Source organism: Chlamydotis macqueenii, chromosome 5 (genome assembly GCF_036417535.1).
Source record: "Chlamydotis macqueenii isolate bChlMac1 chromosome 5, bChlMac1.mat, whole genome shotgun sequence".
Lineage (NCBI taxonomy): Eukaryota > Metazoa > Chordata > Aves > Otidiformes > Otididae > Chlamydotis > Chlamydotis macqueenii.
This window is the reverse complement of record NC_141560.1, coordinates 8,584,247-8,605,922: the sequence shown is the minus strand read 5'-3', so window position 1 is coordinate 8,605,922 and position 21,676 is coordinate 8,584,247. Positions and strand designations below refer to the sequence as shown.

The following is a 21,676-nucleotide window of genomic DNA, read 5'->3' as shown; positions in this document are numbered from 1 at the left end:
GACAGAAGCAGGAATTACAATCCAGGTCGCCAGTCACGCAGTCGAGGTCCTTGTGTGCTAAACCACGCCACCTTTGACAAATAAGTTAGGCTTCTTAAGCTGCAATTTCAAAGTTATTTACTTTGCAATGTAAAACCATGCCAGTCAACATAGATATCACTTCTGCTAGTTGCTCTGATTACAGTCACCTTTTGCCATTACTCTTGAGAGCACAGTGCTCTGATTGCTAAAGCTGTTTTGGAGGCTTCTCTGAGGTGGCAAACTGAGGTCATTTGTCAGGATGGAGAAACCACTCCTTATTCTTCCTTCTTCTTGTTCTTCCTCTTCCTCCTCCTCATCCATCATCCCATCAGGCATGCTTATAAAAGATTTTAACTCACTACAATGAGCTCCAATGATGCCCACCCTGTTAGAAAACAAGGTGTTAAAAAAACAAATAACCATGCATAAAACCTCAGCACCTTGCATACCAAGTCAGGTTTCTGTCTGGAGTCACAACATGAATTGCAAACGTCCAAGTGAAGCGCTCCCTGGAAAGGCTGGCCCTCTTACATATGAATTACACTGTGCATAAGCTATAAAGACAAGATGCTCACGATGCACTCAGCTTCCCAAGCATGCAAAAAAGCAATTCATGTGCATTTGTAGCAAATGTTACATTCTCAGCAAATACTGGACTCGTTGAGTGTGTGTTGTAGGTATGTCCCAAGATTTTGCAGGTAGAGTGCTGTAGCATTCATTAGATTGCAAGGACTCTGGAAGATTCAGACAAATGAAGGCAATTCTCAAATTCTAATTTCCAGGCAGAAGATGATGACTTACGAGGGAGTCTTACAGAGAGCCTTCCATACACTTCAACAGAGCAAAACTGATTTAGAGTGGTCCTGTTTACAGGAGTTATTACATGAAAAAGTATTGTAGTGATACTGCTGTTAACCATGGCTGGATGGGAAATGGAATTCCTCTTGTATGACATACCCAGGCTTGAAAGGTTTTGGTTTTATGATGAATCAGAAGAAAAGGTTCTATTTCTATTACAATCAAAATTACATTTTTAAAGTACAATGTAGTTACATAATTACATTTTTAAATAAAGTATGTCAGTAATGTCTGATCAGGACACTATTAAAAACTAAAAGTCAAGAAGAAATAAGAAATTAGAATGAATCATGAAATGGAAAAAAATAAACATCCCATTTTGCTTTTGAGAGGTTTTGATTAATTTCTGTTTAAATTTATGTTAAACCCTATTTCCTTTCCCCAGAAAAAAAAAAAAGAGTTTTAACAAAGCACTACGATGGACACTAGCTGCTTTGCCATCAGTAAACTAAGATTACTACCTCGGCACATTTCAGGCTCTCTCAGGTCTCCCAGGACCTACACTCCTGTTCCTCTCTAACTCCTGTGTAGACCAAATCCTCAGTCCAATGGCCCCTCTCCCGGTGAGGAAGAGCTAGCTGTCCCACATCCTTCCTTATAGCACTACCAAATCTATTTATGCAGAGAAATGGCCCCTTACTTGGTAGTGAACAATTAGGAGAAGTCCTGCAAGCTGTCACATGTGCAAGATTGAGGGTCTCTGTCCCGACAGCAGTGGTTCTGGGAGAGGTATTGAGCACAGTCCTTCGGGAAGGGCAGCAGCGTGCTGAGCACTGGCAAGCGCTGGTGAACCATGCTGTTTATGGAAGGGTGATTGGCATGGACTTTTCTTGAAAGAAAACAAATGCAGGTGTTACCTCAGTGTATTTGGACAGGGCAGGTTCCCTGTGTGTACCTCAGACACGGCAATCGCGCTGCATTTGCAGCAGCAGTCCGGTCTCCTGCTTTCTGCAAGTCAGCATTGCTCCTGTCTCTTCAGGTGGGATTGAACACATCGGAGCAAAGCAGCCTAGCGATTTCTTCCCGAATCACTTGGAAGTGCTTCCGTCTGAACACAAGCCAAGCCACATAGCTGCAAAGGTTGTAGAAGCTCTAAATTGAAAACACAGATCCCGTTTTCACTGGGAAAAGGTCCAGAGTCTCACTGCATCCCAGAGTCCAGGTTGGCCTGACTCCAATAAAATGCCAGCAACCATTTGGCAAAAAAACCTTTACCATCAGTGAAGATTTGAAAGGACTGGATTTTTAAAGGTATGCAGACAGATGAGGCTAGAAACAGAGTTAGCTCAGATGGATTTCATCTTGCTCAACTCTGACCAGTTTGGCTTAGTCTTGCTGCTAGAAACTAAGGAGATAACCTGAGATCACCACCCAGTTTCCCTCAATAATCAATGGAAAGTGACTGATGGGATGAATCATTCTGTGGGGGTTCCTATCGCACACATCTGTCTCAAGAGGCAACAATTCACCCTCTGGCTGAGCTTCTCTTTTCCACAATGGCTGTCAAAGCCGCCGCAGGGCATGGTCTGACTGGACAGCTATTGTCTGGGCAGCTGCAGGTAGATAAGATCATCCCCACCCTGAATGACAGCATTATGATCACAGAAAATATTGCTACCAAATATGAACTCATCGCATCTCACCTCCCCATGTCTGCCTGCTGATTAAAAAACACAAAATCTAGCTTTTCATTCCTATTTAACATTTGTAATCCCTGGCAGAAGCTGATTCAAATCCCAATAAATTGAATCTCTACAAAGTCAATGCTTGAAAAGATGGCATCAGAAGGACTGTTGCGTATCCTGGGAATTGAATTCACAGTTCCCCTCTTTCAAGGAAAGTCTTCCCAGTTTATGAAATGCAAAGGATAATTTGGGCCCAGCTGTTTCATATTAATTTGCTGAAGCCCTTCTCTATAGTGAATCTCATAAATGGCTGATAGAGCTGTATGTTGCAGGCCAGAAGAGCTTATTGGTATCTAGAAATGTCAGCAAGGAAAATGGAAATAAAAGAAGGCTGTAAAATTCCTTACCTACAGAGATGAAACTATAAGGCCAATGATGAGAAGAAACCTATAGACCAGACTTCCCAGAGAGACCTCAGGCTGTGCTGGGAACTGCCTGGGGTGTGAGAGCCACAGAGGGACTGAAACTCCCCAGCTGAGGGCTCCAAGGGGAAAAAGCTTGGGCTGAAGGGCAAAGAGATGGTATTTTAAGGGACATCTAGGCCCTAAAGGTAAAATTTGATTCTAGGTGTTCTGCCCTACAAGCAAACTACTAGGGTAACGAAGAAGGAAAGGAGCATTTGGATGTGCAAGGGAGGGACGTGCTCTGGGGTGGACACTCAGTCACACTCTCCGTTTATCTTTGTGTCTTTCTTACCTCACAGAAGCTCCAGTCTTTCTGCAATGATGTTTTTCTCCTAAGGCAGTGAACAAGAACACAAAATTAATAGCAGCAGTCATCCTTTCAGTTCTCTGAACAGAGCATTGAATATGACTCATGGGGCTATGCCAAGCTGGCATTTCACCAGGGCAATAAAGTTGTTGCTGGTAGATCCTCATTACTAGCATGCGGAGACGCACTATCCAAGAGAAAGGCAGGACTTCTGCCTTGCCTCACAAAATATTGTATGGCTCTGTTAATTAAATATGACAGAGAACAAAGCTGGATATGATGAGCAGGCAAGGCTCCCCTGCTATGCTATCTAGACTGAGCTCTCTTCATGGGCCTCTCAAAAACGGTCAGTGCTGATCTAACCCAGTTCCCACTGAAGTCAATAAAAAAACCTCTTCCTGACATCACTGGAAGAGCAACAAGCACAGTTACTGAAGACACAAAGCCAGGCCAATGCTGAGACAATAAACTCAAAAACCAGGCAAAAGACTCCTGACGTATTTCCAAGAAGAACTGTAAAACATGCCCAAGAATGACAAAGGGCATTTGTTAAAGAAGCTGCAATTTGCCCAGTGGAAGCCTGAGAGATGCTCTCACCACCCACTCGAGCCTGAGGATTCTCACACAAATCCAAATGACTGTCCATCATGGAAACAGCCATTAAAGCAGAGGGTGATGCACACATCCCAGCAGCCACTCAGTTCTCCCAGAGACAGCACAACTCACCCTCATAGAAATGAAAACAATTTTTCCCTGCTAGCCTACAGATCCCCAAAGATCTGGCCAATTGCACAGGAAAGTCTCTCTCTATGTCAACCCACCAACTCCTGACATGTTCCTTATCTTCCTGATAACATCAAGTGTTCTACACATCTAGGGTGTCCCCAGCTGTCACCACCCCAGAAATCAATGCAGAGCAGACCACGAAGATAATATCTTTCTGTCCTTTAGCTCTATTTACCGTCTTCTGACTTTTATTTATTGATTTTTTGATCAGGAAGACCATGTATCTCCCTACCTGGCTCCCACCAGCCATAATCCCGCTGACACTGTACATATTGCGCAAGGGAAAAGAAGCTTGACTCTGCAAGCATGGCATGGCCATTTGCCAAAGGAAATGATGCTTTTGATTCTATATGAATTCTGGTAAAGCTCAGTATTCTGTCTTCAGAGTACCACAGCAGAGAAACCTAAAGTGACCCTGACTTCTTAAATTTAAACGTGAAACCCAGCTTCACCTTTTAACATTATACAGCTCATGCAGTGTCTTAGACCTAGTCCCTAGTTTAGCAGAGAAACCTATGTAGAGGCCAGCAACAGAAAATAACACTAATAATTAGAGTCAAAGAAGGCCAGGGGTCTCCACCCTTCTTTCTCCCAGTGCTTTCTTCCCATAGGTGAGGTATTAAGCTAACAAACCTGTCGACACAAAGTTTCCTAAAATAAGTGTTGAACTAGGAGGCACCTCCCATGTCTAGAGCACAGTTGCTAATTATAGGAAAATATAGAAAAGGTCAGGAAAACATCAAACTTGCAACAAGTTTCAGGACAGGACTTGTAAGAAACGTGAAAGAGTGAGCAAAAAGCATCATGCCCTCTAGTAACACAGTAATATTGCATTCTCAGAGCTGTGAGGGGGATGGGGTGAGTTCATGCATAAAAGAGGAGGACAGCACAGCCAAGGGCAGACAGTGCAGTAAGCGTGGGGTTCGGATGCAAGGTGAGAGCGGCTTCAGACATCTAGAACTACCGTTGTGCACGGGGGCACACGGGGAAGAAATGCTTCCTGTGCCACTTAGCAGCTCCCTCCACCACAGCCGTGACTCTGACAGCCCCACGGATCAGGCCAGCTTCAAGGATCAGTAAAGGCTGGCTCTACTGTGTTTGCACCATTGATGCAGGCAGCTTTGGGAACAGGCTGTATTTTTCCCATTATGACAAATGCCCATAAGGAAACAACGACTGCGAAAAGGTTGCACAATCCCCATCAACTTAAAAGGAGAAAGCCAGACACACCTATTCCTTCCTCAGCGTTGGAGGCACAAAAGGACTAATGCTAACACACACAAATAACAGGTCTGGAGGAGCGCTCTCAAATTCCAGTCCGGGATAGTATCAAGATTGGATTTTTAATGCTGCATTTTACAAATCATGTAAATTGTTAAGATTAAGATGTTTTCCACCGAAGACACCCTTTTTAAACTTTCAGAGGAAACCTTCACATGAAGAATCAATAATTTCATATGAACACAGAGATATTTGGCAGATCTGGAAGGGAAGGCAGTTTCCCCACAGAGTACAAGATTTCATTCAGAAGTTGCTATGGTGAATTAGAGTGAAAAGCAAAAGCTTCAACACCATCATGAACCCATAGCTGTGTTATAAGAAAATATAGTAAAACTGAGGGTGGTACAATATCAATAGTTATCAATAGTTTCTCAGCTTTTTAATCTAAACATTTTTCAAGTTAAAAAAACTCATAAGAGGTAACTCTCCCCACAGTTTCTATTTTAACAAAGGACCTCTCCCATCCAAAAACAGGTGTGCTCAAAAAATTCCTAACCATCTTTTACAATTAAGAGTGTTAATCAGTTCTGTTCCTTAGCTCTTGGTTTTGGCATTTCATATAATGGTCTGGGAGGATCCAGATAACATTTAAGGCTAAACTGAGTCAGCCTGGAAAAGATTATATTTATATAATTGCAGTAATGTATGGGAAGTGCCATGTATTATAACATGCTCAGCATTAGCCTAATTCTGAAGTCAGCTGTAGTCAGCTACCATCACCTTGCTATGAGTAACCCAGTGAGGTCTCTCTTCATACAGCACCTTGCATCATTAAGGCTTTAAGACGCAGCTCTTTTCCAGCCCTTGTGTTTTCACAGCCTGGACACCAACATCCCAACCCACTGCCAGCCTCTAATCCCCGCTGTGATGGAAATATTAAAGAACACAGTTTCTTGTTCCACCTCTCTGTGGAACCACCCATGCTGGTGGTTTTTTGCCATTAGACCTCTTGCTTGGCCCAATCCTGCACATTTCCAGCCACCAGACGATACCAGTGAGGGAAGAGGCAGCAGAGCTAACTTGCTGGGTATATGACAGGGTGATATCCAGATGCATCCAGGTCTTGGATTCAAGTTACTTTCTGCAATAAGTTCCTCCAACTGAGCTTCCCAAGTGCAGACATTAGGGACACCCAAAGAAATAATGAAATGCTGTCATGACCCTCCCTGTCCAACCAGCAAGAAGGTTAAGAGGATGCCTCTGCTCAGCAGGACTCTGGGAACAGGGATTTGGCAGAGGAGGCTGCTCCCACAAGTGCCGGGTGAAATGCCGATGTGCCAGGGTGCAGAGGGAACCCATTCTTAATTCTCAGGGTCCAGCACCTTTGTAGGATGGGGCACGCTAAAATGAAAGCCCTGTTGGAGCAGCAATTTCAGCTGCCCTTCGACTCCATCATTTCACAGGTTACCTTCTTGATTAGAAGGAAACCCAGGTTCCCCCACCCCAGCCAGGAGCAAGGTTGCCCGGAGCTGTGTTGCAGGAAGGCAGGTGAATGTTTGTGACTCCTCTGGGGGACTGGCAGCAGTTTCACATCAACTGACTGAAAAAATTTGCCTAAAACTGCTCTCAGAAGATCCCATGTGACTGGGATGCTGGGTGGGGACTGCCAGCTCCTTTCTACTGCCAGGGAAAGGAAACATTGTGCAGGAACATGCGTGGCTGAGGAATGAGTCCCTAACACCAGCACGGTGTATGATCTCTCTGTCATTATGATCTCTTTCCACTAACCATTTTTTGTGGTGCTTAGTTGCCAGCCAGGGTTAAGCCACAACAACTTCATCTCCAGTTAAAACTCCCCTTTTCTCATCCTCATCATTCCCTTTGTTTCTGTGTCTTTTCAAACACACACACCCCCGCCCCCATCCTCTCCTGCCTTCTTCAATTTCTTTTTAATTCTCACTACGGATTTCTCTCCCCTTGCAGTTCATCGCTGGGACCATTGCATTTAAAGAGGAGTTGATCTCCACCACTCTGAAAAAGCCATGCACTGTCTTCCCCACTCAGAGGTAGGAATCCTACACTTCCAATCCCCAAGCGCAACCTCTCCTTGTCTCTACTCCCTTCACTTGCTGCCCTTCAGGAACATGGTCTCCTTCACTTGCTAGACTAGTCTTACACTATCTCAGACTTGGCATAAGAGGAAATTTATGCAGGGATCAGTGACAACCAGAAGGTACATAACCATTTGCTTTTAAGATTTAGTAAGTGGAAGCAGCAGGGGTAAGATCCAGGGCTGGCATTGCTTTTTGCCCTGCTGACCTTCAGGTTGAACCCATCAGAGTTTCCTGTTCTCTTTATCTAGCGAGGCTTCTGCATACCAGGGCTAGAGCTTTCTAGTCTGGTGTCCAGAGCTGTACTGCAACTCATTGTGGCCAGATCAGTTGGCCACAGCTCACCAGAAGCCTTTTTGAGTTAGCTGACAGAGCTGCAGGGAGATCAAGACACTCCTGTTTCATGGTCCCTTGGCCCTCTGTTGACTCCTTGGCTCATGAGACGTTTGTTACCCTGCGCATTCACTTATGTCACTCAACAAGGGCCTTGGCCCTGGGCTGCTGTGGTCCTTGACATAGTGAGGGTCCCCAGAAGAGAAAGCTTTCCTTGGCTTACTTTCCTCTAGACATGCGGCGTTGCTCTGCCATGCCTCGTACGAGGATAAGGTTGCAATACGCCTTGGCAAGGTGAATCCTGGCCATCAACACATCATCCATTTCTTTCTTCTCTAAAAATATCATAGTCCTGTTTAAAACAAAAAGGGAAAAAAGTTTTCAGGGAAGGTGCTCTGGACAGAAGGCATGCTAGAACGAGTGACTATTCCTGAGAATTAAGCATGGTTTTCAGGCCCATAAACCAACACGCTGCATGACACCACTCTCGGGGGACCCCTCTGCAGCAAGGCTGGGCTCAGGCGCTTCCAGCGCAGCTTGGCAATGCCGGTGGGGCCACAGGGGCTGGGGCTTGGGCCCAGACAGTCTCTCTTGCCACACACAACCTATGAGCTGCACGCCCACAGCCCGTCAGGTTGCCCTCTTTGATCCTGCACAGCTTATGAACCCTTTTTACAGCCTGCATAGAAGTCCTGGAGGTGCATTTAGATATCTCTGTCACCGGGTGGCCTGGAGCAGTGGGTCTGGCTCGTTCAGAGACAACACTTACTTCTCTTCAAAAAGGCACACAAAGCGCTTCTTGGGACCGCCTCTAAACAGGAACGGCTGACACCGCAAGCCTGTATTTTAAACCAATTCACATCAAACACTAAGGAAATGCCAAACCAAAGAGCTTTCTATTTCCTCTGCTTCCCCTGTAATCCACCCGACTGTCTGCCAGTGCCTGGGAGCGCTGCCGGCCTAAAAGTTACCAGCCTCTTTTTGCACTCAGGAGAGTTGGGTTTTTTTTATCTGTCCTATCCCTGATGGCCTCCAGCTCTAAAGCTTCCTACACAACCAACTTTAATAAATTAGGACAATTACTCTGGGCTTCTTAAGGATAATTGCTAATAAAATTCAGCAGATTTTCCTCAAAAGACATGAAAGGGTTGGAAACAGAAACAGACAGAAAATAAAGGCGAAAGAAAATGCAGGACAGAAATAATAGCCCTTGTTCCATTCATGTCTCATCCACCACTGCGGAGTTTTTGTTCTTAGAGTCACATATTTCAGAGGTGAATACTCCCAAGCTGTCTCTGGTGGGGGAATGCCTCATGTCCGCTGCTTTGGAAAACTGGTTGATTGTTTTTGAAGTTAGTTACAAGATCTTCCTGAACCTAGAAGAAACCAGAAAAGCCTCAGGCTTGGATTTACAAAGAATCAGCACAGCATCAACAAAAGATAAAGTCACAACAAGTCAAAGATGTCCAAATTCATCTTGACTTTCTCTGATAGCAAGCCTTTCCAATACTCTTTTCTCAAAAAAAAAGCTTAATGCACAGAAGGAATGGCTTCTGAAGCCAAGACGGTCTTAGACGTTCTCTTGAGGCACTATGGGCACTGATACTTCTACATGGTCTAGGTTCAAGACAGTTGAGGAGCTATTCAGACCATCAGGCTTGGCTCCCTGTGGACAAGAGTAGTCCCAACAGATGAGTTAGACATCTCTCACAGGCAGCCCAAATGGTAGGAACCCCAAACCACACCAACTAGGAGCAGGAATAACCAGTGTTGTTTTCTCTGTTACTAGGTTATCGCACAAGGTCTACAAGAAGAGCAACTCGAGGACTGCACAGCTATTGGATGTGTCTGTCATATAGGAACGTCAGGATGATACAGGACTAGGTGGGTCACCAAGCCCTGTCTCCAAGTAACCTGTCTGTCAGTTTAACTGGGAGTAAATTACAGGTGTCACTAATGAGAAACATGAAATGGTACTGGCATGTCTTGACTCCAATCTGTCTCTACTTATGGCACATAGCCAGTACTACACAGGAAAGGAAAAAAGCCTCTGAAACTAAATTATATCTTGGAGGAAGGGGAAGGAAGTTTTCTTCCTGAGCAGGCCACTAGCAACAGCCCTGAGCATGCGATTTATGTGGGGTAGATATAGGAAAACAAATGGCTATGCAATCTCCTTTCACATTCTCTCACATACAGCAGCATATCACAAACCCAAGCATTCTTATCACAAGTGTAATTTTATGTCATTATGATTCTATTATGTCGTTACAAAATCTCTTTCACAAGCTCATGGAGCTTCATCTTCAGAAAAAAAGTATCTTTCTTGCCTGCCCCTACTACTTCCTAGTGGAAGACCATTCCAGAACTTTACTCCACTGGAGGAAAAAGACAGTCCTTGCTACATTTGATTTGAAATATAGCACATAGCAAGTTTGGAATTAGATCAAGTGCATAACAGAGGAAATAGGAGGTCTTGAACAGGGAAGGAAGATGCAATATCAAAAAGCTCTTCACACACTGCGATTAATATCTCCCTGCTCCTCCAAGTTAGCTAAGATGGTAAAACAATTAAGGATTAATTTCAACATTAAATAGGATCTAAAATTGCCTTTTGCAATTTTATTTTCCTTCCTTGTACTTATACTTCAGCAGATCAATATTCTGAATTCCTGCTTCTGCATGGTAAGTGTCTCTTCCTTAAGCTTCTCTGATGTTACACTGCATGCAGGTAATCCTGACAAGCAAGCCACTTCCCTTCAGGAGAGGTAATTAATCTAAATAAAACAGTATCGTAGAAGTGGAGAGTCGGTATACGTTTCCCACCCAAAGGCAGGAGTCACTTTGGGAGCACTGCATGCCAGAACACACTGAAAATTTTATCCCGTGCTTATAGCTGACACCTACTAATCAGAGCGCCATTGATCCACGAAACATAACTCTATATTACAATAGGTCCAAACTCCTCTGTGTTTCAGTCTGTTTCTTTATTTGCCACACCAGTAGATGATATGACCCATTCTGAGATGTCATGGCCCACGGAATGGCCTCCTTCTCCTTTACCAGCAAAGAGTGAGGGGACCACTTTGTAAACTGCAGCCCAGAGCACCTCAACTGAATCTATGACCTTTGTGTATGAAACTACACTGGTGGTTTTCTTTATCTATGAATTTTTCCTTGCACAATGAGAGGAACATCTGGCAGTCTGTGGATGTAGGTCAAATCAGTTCCTTAAGGCCAGCAGTCCTCCAACAGTCTTTTCTTCAATCTAGAGAAATCAACCCTTCTTTATATCAAGGCTTCAGGAATTGTGAAGTAAGTGATCATTAGGTGTTTTTAAGAATGTGATCAGTCAATGCTCAAAGACAATTATAGTCTCCAGAAAATCACTGAAGTTTCTTACAATCATGGTTTGTAACTCTGCAATGCTTTCTCCCAAGGTATACAACCCTCTAACACAGCAGTTCCTAAACTATTTCCCTGGCACCTCCACTTTCACTCTGCAAAGTGGCAAGTGTGGTCACACACCCTTACTTGGGAACTGCTTTCCTGGCATATATTCCTCATGTTGTAACATGCTTCTAGCACCTAAGAGTCATCTGAACCTGCTTTGCAAAGTATTTAGAAATGGAGTCTCAAAGTGATGTGACCCACAGCACAAATTAACACCCAGCAGACTCAGTTGCGACTATTTGCTGCTCTGTATTGAAAGCAGAAATTACTGGATGCTAATGTTATTACTGGGAAATGGCATTAAGGGACGGCAATTCGATCCAGGGCACTCATATAAATTTAATGTTGGTGGCAGTAGTAATGATTTATTCAAAATGCAGGATTATGTTGAGGACCCAAATTATTTGGTGACCCCATTGCAGCAGGACTGGATCCAGCCACCATCTTGAAAGGGAGCCTACGGTTATTCCACACCACATGAGCAGCAGTGCATGCCTCTCAGGGCAAGGCTGGGGCGAATCAGGGTTCAAACCCTCCCAGCAAATCTGCCTCTCCTACATAGTCAGAGCAGCCCATGTCCCGGAGAGCACAGAGGACAAGGGGACGGGAGACATAAATGGTGAGACCAAGAGGTTTTTCTCCTTAATATTCCATATATACATCAGGCCAATATAGCAAGCAGTCCTTGCTCATAGACAGAATCCCACTTATTCTGACATGAAAGACTGCCTTGTGATTCCAGATTTGCTGGGGGAAGCTTTGTCTACTTACACCCCTAAACTCTTGTACTCACGAAATCAAGGATCTGCATTTCTTTTCCAGGGCAATTTTTTTCCAGGTAAAAAGATAGGTAGAAGAGCAGGGCCATGAGGAACTCACCTAGTTTCTCATTCCTACATGGAAGATAGAAAGGTCACTGTGAAGTCTGCAGATGTGCAGATATAGACACCACCAGACCATTACGAAAAAGAACAAAGTCTCTGCTTCAGGGCCTGCATTATACCAAATGTTAGCTAGATGTTTGAGACGTATTCATAGCAAGCACTCCACTCCACACTGAGACTTTGAAGGCTTTTAGAGAATCACTAGTGGAGTCCAGTAAATACGCTGAAGAGTGGATTGAATTGGATATTACCAGACCTACTTCCAAGAAGCATGCTTTCTGTACTGAACATGCTGGAAGAGGGGCATTCATATTCAAAGGAAAAGGGGGACAATTTGGGCACCTCTCCCCTTCAGAAAGGACAGTATGGCTAAGGCTCAACAAGGTCTACAGACACATTCCTATGTCAAAGGCAATGCAGCCACTGTACGGCCCTGGTGATCTCAGGGGATTATGCCTTTGAGATATAATGCTCTGCTTGCTGCCTCCTCGCTTTTAGCCTACAGAGAAGTAATACTGATAAGTGACAGCAGCAAATAATGAGTCCTGTAGCTCTGACAGGACCAGCAGCAGCACAGGAAGGCAGCCCAGTTTCCCAGCATGTTAGCACGCCTGGTGCATGCAGTGTTGCATCTGCACTGGCTACTGTGGAATTTAACTTAGGGTAAGATGGACAACAGCCTTTGGATATTTAGGCTCAAGTTCTTGGCTTCCTTTAGCTAAAAGAGTGGAAGGCTTTCAAACATGTGATAGAATTATTTCTCTGCACATGTCAAGGACAACACACATTTGGTATTGCTTTCCACTGAACCTCACAGATGAGAGCTTCTAAACCTCTGATACCTCATATTCTACTTCCCATACACCCTGGTCCCTCCACTACCAGCTACACACACATAACTCTTGAAACAAACTCTAAATGACATACCTCATACTTGCTGCAAATGATAGTATGTGATGTGACTCATTTGCTTCTTTCAAAAGCAGAGTAGCATCTGAAAACATACAGACGAGAAAAACAGTATTTCCTAAAAAAAATTGCTAGTGTTAGTAGAAATAGCTTTCTAACTTGTATGAGCAATGCCTTGCTAGTACGAAATACCAACAATTACTCACATTTGACATCATCCAACGTCACATATTCATGTTCTACCCACTTTGATAGCCTATGTAATTTTCCTTCTTTGTCAGCTAGCCTTCTTTCAGGGAGCATTGCACTGCAATCATCTTGGAAGATGCTAGTGGCTGACCAATACATAACATTTAAGGACACACTATTAATTCCAGTCTGAGAATATTCAGATTACCTATCTGGTATGTCCTGTCTTCATTGCACTCAGTTCAAAGGGACAGGCAGTGAAATGTGTTTGGCAGGTATCCTGAACTATCTTTCAACTATAATAACCACAAAACAGGCTGGGGATGTTGAGAGAAATAGGACATTTCACCTCTAAGGTTGCGTCTGAAGTTGCTCTTTTGGTTGCTAATATAATAAATTGCAAGTATATTATTTAGATCAAAGAGGTTTTTAAGTAATGGATGCAAGTCAGCTACACCATGTTGTGAATTTATAAAATTAATAATAACAATAATAATACTTTAATCTTTGAAGTGCCTTACATAGATGAATTAATTATCTCACAATACTCTTTAGGGTAGATGAGAATTATTACCTCTTTTTGAGCGATCTGGAAACAGCAACAAAGATGCTGAATGACTTTACCAAAGTCATACCAGACTAGTGCCTGAGCTAGCATTCAAAACCAGGCATGTCTGACTGTTTTCGTGTTCAGACCACTCATCCGCCCTATTGAAATGACAGCTGGCTTCCTGTTCCACATGTTTTGTTCAGACATGATCCTCAAACAATTCATGAAAATACTACCACCCAGATTATCTTGTTTATTTTTGAGTTAGGCCCTAGTCAAATTGAAATACCTCCTTAATGTCTTGACACGCATTTCCTGAAAGTGAGTATTTTTTTCCTTCCTTAAGGTTTTCCTCAGCTGCTGGAATGGAGCTGAAATATAGAGGCTGAACATGCAGTAGTATGAATTTAAATTACTAGCAGCAGTACAAAGGGATCAACATCCCATGATACAAAGGCATATCTATTTTGGCCTCTGACTGACACTAAGAAAATATCTGGGTTGTGGCGAGGTCTGCATGAGACATTGCTTTCAAGAACACAGAAGCAAAGAGTAAAGGGGCTTCCCTAGGTCCTCCTACTCCGTCTCCTGCCACCATGCACTGCACCATGTAAATCCTTCAAGCAATCGGTGTCTTAAGTGGCTTTAGGAAGATTTTTACATGTAAACTGCTCCGTTCCAGAGCTTTTCTTTGAGATTGCTGAGGGCAGACAGGCAGAGGTCACCAGGGAGCTCACACCTCTCCCTGGAAAGCTACCAGGCCAAGTCAGCAGCGTTCCCAAGCCCAATGGAGAAGCTGGCCAGAGCTGCTGAGACACTGACCATGAAAGGCACCTGCAGTAGCTGTGTGACCAGTGGAGAGGTGAGGTGAGACAAAGGCTTGGAAAATGCCCAGCAGGGCAGCAGGCAGCAGCGGGCAGCGTGTGACTGACCCACTGCCGCCACGCTCCACCATGCTCCGTGCCCTGCACTTGGGAAGAGAGAAGGGGGGGATACAGTTTGGGGTGTTGGATTTTTTGCCCCAATAGTTTAAATGATGAAGTCTTAATCCACTTTCAGCCATCCCTCTGTAGTGGGTTCAGCTTGAGAGCAGTATGGAATACATGCATATTTCTGATTCTCTCCATTAACATGGTGGGATAAAAGCTGCAGAGCAACAGTTAAGGAGCTCTAGTTTCAATTAAAAAAATAAAAAGTAATTTAAAAAATATTATGTTCAGTTGATGTTCAGGCAAAACAATTTTAAACTCTGACTTTACCTGACTTGGAACTGTTGTATCAAGGCCTAAACCAGCATAATTTGAAACTAAATATCATTATTTTACCTTGCAAATTCGAGTATATTAGTGTCATCTTTCCAGTACCATGTGCCCAGAGTTAGTTTTAACGTCTGCAAGAAAACAGCACATAGAGTACATGTCATAAATCTATGCTCAAGTTCTCAGCCCAACGAAGTATTTACAATGCAAGCACTGTGCATATGGCCTACTTTCTATTTTTCTTCAGTCTGCTTTTCATCCAAATGTTGTTTAAGTGTGCATTTATTTGAACAGAAGTTCTCTGAGATTAAAGGTTGCCAGCATAAGAAATCAAAATGTGTATGTGTGTTTTTTTCATGTCTTTCGGGTTGTGAATAAATAATTGAAAGTTTGCTAAGGAATATCAGTTCTTTGATTGCCAGTAAATCAATAGACTGAGAAATTAAATGGAGCCATGCATTGCTCCATTGCTCCATGGAGCCATGAAGCCACACATTGCTTTTATTTGGGTTTTTAAATAATATTTATGTAATTATAGACACTAAGTATCAGGAGAAAGGAAGCTTTTCTTTAAACATGGAATATGTTATGCACTTTCCTGATATTCTGAGAACTTTAAATAAACACCAGATAGACCCTTCAGGGGACACTGGACAAAACTACAAGTAACAGCATTTTAACAATACCTATGTATTTTTTTAAATCCATACAAAAAAATGTCCTGGAAATAAATAAGATCTATTAGTCCTTCCTTAATTAATAAGAGAGACTTGCAAACCATTAACTATTATTTGCAGGTCACCTTTAAAGCAAAATGACTCTTATTGCTGAAATCCTTCTGCCTACAAATTTAAACCAAGTGAAACATCAAGGCTTTCCATGACTTTTTGCCAGGTACCATTCAGCCAGCCAGCCACAAGGCTCTCACAAATTCTTGCTCAAGCTAATTTGTTAGTAGAGGGCTGGATACGGGACACCGGAATAATTTCACGTCAGCAGCGCATGCGATGGTTAGACCACAGAGATGAGTGTTAGGAAACCCTGGCTCTAATCCTTTGACAAAAAGTGGTTATTTCAACTTGTCTGTTCTGCTCTTTGGTTCCAGCTTTCTAATACTGGTTTACAACTCTCAAAAGAAAAAAAGCCATGCAAATGCTATGCCTTTATGTTACACACAGGGGATTATGAACCATGACAGAAAAACAGGAAAGGTGGTAGTATGGCAGAGCAAGGCCTAGCAATGCAACCCAGGAAGGAGAAAATACCACTCCTGTGTCTTCAAAATATATTTCAGCTACTTGTCACTGATATAAATGGCTGAGACTGTTCCCAGCCACCCTGGTCCCTGGCTGGGACGGTGGGACATGGCCCTGCCCTGCTCATCCCATAGGGCCTCCCGTGGTCCTGGGATCTGCTGCAGCAACAAGATGGAGCTGGGAAAGGTAGGGAGACTCACAGACAGCATGGTGCTTGCCCGGGACATGGCAGGGACATGGAGCTAAGGCAGGCACTATTTGTGGCAGTATCCTGGTGACAGCCCGCTGTCCCCTAGGAACTGCAGGGCCCAGCGGACAAACTCCCCTGCGGCCTGTGCTGTGCACTGAGACACATGGTCTGTGTGCTCTGCTCCTTCCCAGCTCTGCTCAGCAGCTTCCCTGGGTAACATTTTAGTCCAAATGGGGAAATTAAGTGCCTTCCATGCAATAACATCTCCGTTGCCACTCATTTGGGCTTACGGCGTTCTTTGATGGTCGGGAGCTGCAGAGGTTTTCCTGGTTACAGGCCCAGAGCTGGCAGCAGTGAAGGCAGCTGCACCCCATTCCTCTGTTACAGGCACTGATGTCTGTACAGCACTCTGAATGTTAAACACACTTTAGCTTGGGACTTTACAGGATTTGAAAGTGTATTTACCAGGTCACAAGTCTCCTGTGACATGACCTAGGTCCCTATAGGAGTAGTCAGCTCAATTATTTGCCCCTGGAAATAATTCCCATACGTTAAGGCCGGTCACTCAAGGGCATGATTTTGAGTGATGGATTTTGAGCTTTGAGATATTGTGAAGCATTGTTTTTGCAAGCAGAAAATCTCTCATACTAGTCATTCAGAGTGGATCAGTGTCACGTATAACTGGTACTGCTTAGATCACACCCAAAATTTGTACAAGTTATACTGACAAAAGCACTTTTTGCCAGCAGAAATCAAGTCCCCGTAAAGGGTGAGGTTTCACATCACAGCTAATCCAGCCTAATAGCTACTTGTTGATGGAAGAGGCATTCTTGCTCCCATCAAAATGTTCACATCATTTACCTTTGTGTTGATTCTATATCTTCTTGGTTCCCCACGTGAAGGCAGCTCCCTAAACTGTCAAAAAAAAAAAAAAATCCAGCAAAAATAAATGAGAAGCTTTCTGTTGAGTTAGCATTTTACATCAGTTCATTGTGGAGTCAGAGAAAGGCCAGCAGAGATACAGATAAAGATAAGGGGACAGGAGGAGGACCAGACCTCTCAATAGATCAGGTCAGTTACAATATGAAAACCAGACACAATCTAGCGTAATTTTGCTAGCACAGCTGCATTAGGTCAGTATGTACTTTGAAGAGATGAAAATGCCTGATCTAAGACTTCCAGACAGGTCAGTTCAGTAAGACAGAAGGAACATTTCCTATACTTTCAGCTCTTAAAGATGGCCTCACTCATTTTTGCAACAGTTTCTAACTAGGGAAAATACTCCTGAAAGCACACTGAGATGTTCATGACCACATGGAAGAACAGATGGACAATGCAATGTGGGGAAGGAACATTTCCATAAAACAACCTGTCCCTATTTTCTCCCCATTTCCATAGCTGTTCAGACAATGCATCTTTTCTACTGTAGGTAGTCTTTAAAGGTTTATCCATGCAAACACAATCAGTCCATGGATAGCTAAGCAAGAATCTCAAATCACCCTGAAAATTCAGCTCTGGCTTTGTTCTCTACAGTCATCTTTTTTTTTTTTTTTTTTTTGACAATCATATTGTGTACGTTGTGTTTCCAGTTGCTATTGCAGGCTGCCAAGCACATACCCATGACTTGGCAGCCAAGTTACATATTTAAGAGGATGAGAGAAGCAGATTTGGGAACGACCTCAGATCTCACCCACAGCAGCCGGGCAGCAGTACAGAAATAGGCTCCCCATCAGGGGAAAGTGGGAGGTATGGAACTGATGGCTCATCGACTTGTTTTTATAGAGAAGGGCTGTCATCAGTCTCAGGAGACCATCAGCCCATCTTGGCTCCAGTAAAAGTCATGCCAAAAGAACTCGGAAAAGTAAAGGACATGTTGCAGATAGGCAGGGGAGAGAAGCCTTTGGCTGTACTAGAGTTGGGAGCAAATTGGCACAAAAAGCCCAGATGAAAGATGGGAAGAAACTTAGAGTGAGAACTACTAACAGGGAGAATAACTGTGTGTCATAGTTCAGCCTGGATCGGGACCAGACTACGCAGTCTCTTTCTCACTCCCCCCACCCTCCAAGAGAATAGGGGGAGATGATATAAGAAAAACGGCTCAAGGTTTGAGATAAGGACAGGGAGAAATCCTTAAAGTTACCATCATGGGCAAAACAGACTCGACTTGGGGAAAACTATTCATTATTTCTAAAACTATCAGGAGAATGAGACAGGGAACAAGATAATCTCCCCCAACCCCTCCCTCTTCCCGGGCTTAATATTCTCTCTACCACCTTCCCCCCCCCCGAGCGGCACAGGGGGGAAGAGGGAATGGGGGTCACAGTCAGTTCATCACACGTTGTTTTACGCCGCTACTTCGTTGTCGGGGGAAGAACTCCTCGCATTCCTCCCCCGCTCCAGCGTGGGGTCCCTCCCATGGGCTGCAGTCCTTTGTGAAACTGCTCCAGCGTGGGTCATCTCTTCCACAGGGTGCAGTCCCTCTGGAATGGCTGCCCCAGTGCGAGCTCTCCACAGGCCACAGCCTCCTTCAGGCCTCCACCTGCTCTGGCGTGGGGTCCTCCACGGGCTGCAGGTGGATCTCTGCTCCTCCGTGGGCCTCCATGGGCTGCAGGGGGACAACCCGCTCCACCATGGTTGTCACCACAGGCTGCAGGGGAATCTTGGCCAGGAGCCGCATCACTCCTCCCCCTCCTTCTTCACTGACCTTGGCGTCTGCAGCCGTTTGTCACAACAGGCTGGCAGATGCTTCTCGGGATCCTTTTCACATCTCATTCACATCTCATCTCCTCTCCACTTCTTGCAGCCGGGCCAGGCCGAGTTGGGCCCAGTCGGCTGCCTGGCGAGAGGCCAGAGGGTGAGGCCTGCAAGGCCCACAAGGCTCGCGCCTCCCCCTCTCTGCCCCCACTCAGCTGCTTCACATCTTCTCTCTTTTTTTTTCTGTTTTCCCGTTCTTAAATACGTTATCAGAGAGACGTTATCACGGGACATTCTGCTACCAATTGGCTCAGCCTTGGCCAGCAGCGGGTCCACCGTAGGCCCGTCCAAGTCCACTAATGGGACTAATTACAAATGGGAGCAACTTCTAGCAGTTTCCTACCACCTTAGGCCCCCCCGCCTCGCTAAACAAAACCAGAACACTGTGGATGTAAAGACTGGGACTGAGAGGTGAAGAAAGAGCTGACTAGGCAGGTGGGGAAGGCCTGGGAATCCATGCAGCAGACAAGTGAACTAGAGGAAAATTAAGAAAATTCTAGAAGGGATTTGTGGAGAGTGGGACAGAATTGGCTCTGGCCCAGCACAGGGGCCAGGACAGACAACAGTGTTAGAAAGAACCACGAGACTGACTGAGTTACCAGGGCAGGAGACTTGGGATACACAGATGCAGCACTGTACCACCCTTAACCAAGAGGTTGCTGGAGGAGATCAGTTCAGACCAAATATTCCATGAACTAAGGGTACAGAGGTGAGCACCAAACATCCCACCTATACTGATGGCCCACATGGACATCAGTCTGAAAAAAAAAAAAGAAGCTGGTATTATGTAGCAAAGGAGGTTAGCGCCTGATGGATCCCTGCTTCAGCTATTGCAAGAGTTGGAAGCTATAAAATGAGTAAGCCAGAAGATTGCAAGAAGTTAAATTAAGGTGTAATGGTTGAAGCAGTAGAAGGCTATGTGGGAAAGTGATTTCCACATGGGCTTCAGTCACAGTATGCAAGGCAAATTACTGCAGCCCGCATTTAACCCTTATGACCACTATTTGCATGCTCTTTTCTTTCTGAGCGAACGGCCTGACTTCATGGAAGTCTGAAATGCAGGACTAGGTACCCAAACCTGTGACTAAAGCCAACAGGAACTCTACTTTGAACAGTCCAAGAAGTGTGTAATACTAATCAGTCTGAGAAAAACAGTTTCTTGGCATTTCCAGTAGAAGATCCCATAACAGACAAATGGTGTTTGGCTTTTGGAGTTTTGTTTTATCCCCTTCTCTCTGTGGGAATTATACACAACTTGGGGGTTTTCAGTAATGTTTAATTTTGTGAAGCACTCAAGATGTGCTGGTGATGAGATCCACAGGCAACATCCTAAGGGATAATTCTTCTCCAGAGTTAGGGCTAGACAGCACACAGTAAATAAAGTATATATTGAACTGGGAAATTGTGCTTCTTAAGAGTATATGCTGCCCATTGTGTGCACTGACTGAGGCAGGAGCCCTACAGAAGAAAAAAAAAAAAAATCCTGTTACTGTGTAATTAAGAACTGAGTTATGATGTATAAGCATAAAGAAAGAAGAAATAGGCTTGCTCTGATGGTCATAATTCTGAAAAAAAACTGACCTTGCAGCCTTAATAGGCTTCTTCTAATGTTGTTTCTTGTGGTGCTTGTGTGTCCATGTGCGTCCCAGTAGCTGGGAACACTCAATAGCACGTATATGTATTCATGCTTCAGGTATATCTAACATTTAATTTGGATATCACACCCAAAAAATAAACATATGCATAAACTCAACAAAAATATCACTGACTCACCATCCAGTCATTCACCTCTTTTCTGCCTCTTGTTCCTTCTTGCTGTGTCAAGTCTCTCTCTTCCATATCCACCGGATTAATTTCCTCCTCTCTTCCCAGGGGCAGTTAAATGTCAGCCCTGGTTCCTCAGGGAATATTAGACTCTGTGCGCACCACTGTTTGTATTAGACACACAAGTACAGAATTCAATTTAACAGTAGCTGATACTTAGTCCATGACTACGCCATTTACCTGCCAAGTACTTCTGCCTGCTCATTAAAAACAGGATCATGCTATATTAATGGAATAAATTATGTCCTTAGGCATAAGACTGTGAGCACTGGTGTGGTTTTTCACTTCACATTTGTGCTAAATTGAAGCTCCTAATTCTTTGTTTTCAGCATTTGCACTGTTTTCACACATCAACACTGCTGCATTTCAGTCCCATTCCTTGGATCATCCAAAGCAAAGGGTAATTAGATAGCTGCACTGTAACTTCTGGAGAGATACCATGTCCACCTCATGTCTTCATCTTCCTGGGACACCAGCACCAGCCTTGCCCCAGATTCAGAACCTTGTAGCCCTGCTACCTGCCTGTTCAGTGGCGACCACATCCACAGAGGCAAACTGGCTAAAAGTGTTTGATAGGTAGAGTCCAGACCGAAGGTCTAAGGGAAATCAGGAGGCAATGATTGCCTAGCACTGCTTACGGGAACCCACACTGCATTTGGGAAGCCAGAAAAACCAGCTGCAC

At 44.2% G+C, this 21,676-nt stretch overlaps 1 long non-coding RNA gene across 1 annotated transcript; it reads right to left on the bottom strand.

Moving 5' to 3' along the window:
* Positions 1–20,430: 20,430 nt before the first annotated feature.
* LOC147600481 (uncharacterized) lies at positions 20,431–21,294 on the bottom strand. The gene is made up of 2 exons (XR_015258758.1): positions 20,944–21,294; positions 20,431–20,628 (listed from the first exon to the last, which is right to left on the bottom strand). It is a non-coding gene; the product is annotated as an uncharacterized LOC147600481 (long non-coding RNA).
* Between the last annotated feature and the right edge of the window lie 382 nt (positions 21,295–21,676).